The sequence below is a fragment of the Aplysia californica genome, unplaced genomic scaffold, assembly GCF_000002075.1.
Source record: "Aplysia californica isolate F4 #8 unplaced genomic scaffold, AplCal3.0 scaffold00355, whole genome shotgun sequence".
Taxonomy (NCBI): domain Eukaryota; kingdom Metazoa; phylum Mollusca; class Gastropoda; order Aplysiida; family Aplysiidae; genus Aplysia; species Aplysia californica.
In genome coordinates, this window is record NW_004797625.1 from 579,686 (window position 1) to 581,805 (window position 2,120).

Sequence of the window (2,120 nt, forward strand, 5' to 3'; positions counted from 1 at the left end):
ACAAAATGTCATAATCTTGTTTTGTTTCACCAGTCTAAATTCCTAGATACAGTGTCGTCCCAAAAAAACCTTGAAAATGTAATCCCCCAGTCATCGTGACTATGCACTCCATAAACAAATTATGCCTACTCCACAAGAGGTCCTCAGCAAGGTTTATAGATTCTTGTAACTTTGTAACCGTCATTTAGTTGCATGTTGCAACAAACACGCTATAAGCACTATCAATACTACAGACTTCAAGATAAGATAAGGACCACATAGACAGACAGCGCTGATTTGTTAAAATTCAGAAAAAAAAGACAGCAAGGAATGTTTCAAATTTGTTTTGCTCTGGAAATGTTAATGGGTTACCGATGCGTACTGCAAAGGTTCCTAAAGGGGCAAAACCACCACGTGCAGCACGGAAATCCTCGGGAAATTTTTGCCTAATATGCTGGTTTTTATCGACTTGTGTGCAACACCACGGACATTCCTCAGTTAAAATTTCTAGTGCATGTCATAAACGGACATACGAACTCGAACTGTTCTCGCTTGGGTGGCAAAGTAAGCCGCCGTTTGCGCAAAATCCAGTATCGCACCAATGTGCCATTGAGACGAAAGCTGAGAGACTTTGATCGTGCCAGAGCTATGGCATGGCTACAGTATAGAGTTGGAGCCCGAGAAGTTTCCAAAAGGCTGGTAGTGTCACACTCTGTCATTGTCTGCTTGAGGCATTCCCATCAAGTCACTGGATCAGTCCAAGAACGCCCATGTGCAGGTTGACCCAAGAAGACCACTCAGAGTGTTTGCAAGTTGTTCTTAACTTATGTTGAAGTCTATATTTTAAGTTGGAATCTACACGTTTTATTAAATATGCAATGACTTGTAAAATACATTGACCATTGTTCACAAAAAATCCAACCAATAAAACAGTGTTCACTGTTACAGTAAGCAGACAGTTTTCCTTTCGCTGCTCGGAGTTCCCAGTAAGGCATCAATGAGGAGTAAATGAGCAAAGGTCATCACAGAGCGAATCTTTCTGAAGCTCAGCGGTTGAGACCGCCATGCCGTGAATTAAGAAATAATTAGGTACTTCATACAAAGATTAAGGTCGGTCACCTGTTCAGATGTTCTAAACCCAATTTATTTTACTTTGATCGCAGTTTCTCAATCTGTAGAATGGCTTGCATTTTTCTGAGAAATATTAACATTTGTCGAAATTCGTATTTTATTTCTTTTTGAGCAAGAAAAGGTACACAGTGTAGGTGCACGTGTTAAAAGAATTCTTCTTTCTCTCTCCCGGAAAAGAGAATAAAACGCTTTTCCCGGCTTAGTACATTTCAACAGCTTAATTGTCGGCGATAACGAAAACAGACCGAGTTATTTTTGGAGACAAACTGTTACGAGGTTGTGAGCTCTAAATGTGGATACTGAAACATTATTTTTAATGATGCATCAGGTCTCCGAATAAACAGAAGCTGTCCGAAGACAAACAAAAGGACGGAAACGAAGTTGGGGGGGGGGGATATAAAAGATAACCACTAAACTGATCTCTGCTGGCAAAAATTATAAGGTTTTATAATGGAAGGATATCAGTCCACAGAACTAAACACCGTTTCAAACAACATTTTGCAATTATTGGTGGTCGCAGAACAACCAGCCGATATTCTCATGAATTAAGTTAAGGTGACCACTCATTATAATTACATAGGCCATGCATTGATTATGAGCATGTACACCTTTATTCATTTATCATTCTACTTTCTCCTACTAAAGGGAGGTTGGGGAGGGCGGTAAAAATAAAATTAATCTTAACACAACAATTCAGTTCAGTAGGGCTGGGCATGTTTAATTCGCTGAATTTGCGCAGCTATTTGTTATACCCTCTTCGATTTTGCTGACGTGGGTCCCAGGCAGCTCGTCTCATCTCGGTAAATATAGCATGGGTTTGCACTTGTAACACACAGCAAAATTAAATCTTTAGAACGTCAAGCACAGGGAAGTCAGCTGTTATATAAGGCTGCAAATAAATTAGTGGGAAAATTTCTTGAGCAAAATCTGAGAAGTGCCCTTCCATTTCGTGCAGATTCATGCTGCTGGATGATTTAAACTATATGCCCACCCAGACTTTCTCTCACTCA

At 40.0% G+C, this 2,120-nt stretch overlaps 1 protein-coding gene across 1 annotated transcript in view; it reads right to left on the reverse strand.

Annotated features, from left to right (window-relative positions):
- LOC101854586 (transient-receptor-potential-like protein) overlaps positions 1–2,120 on the reverse strand; it is a gene marked incomplete at its 3' end in the record, with an annotated part of 68,424 nt that overhangs the window by 57,555 nt on the left and 8,749 nt on the right.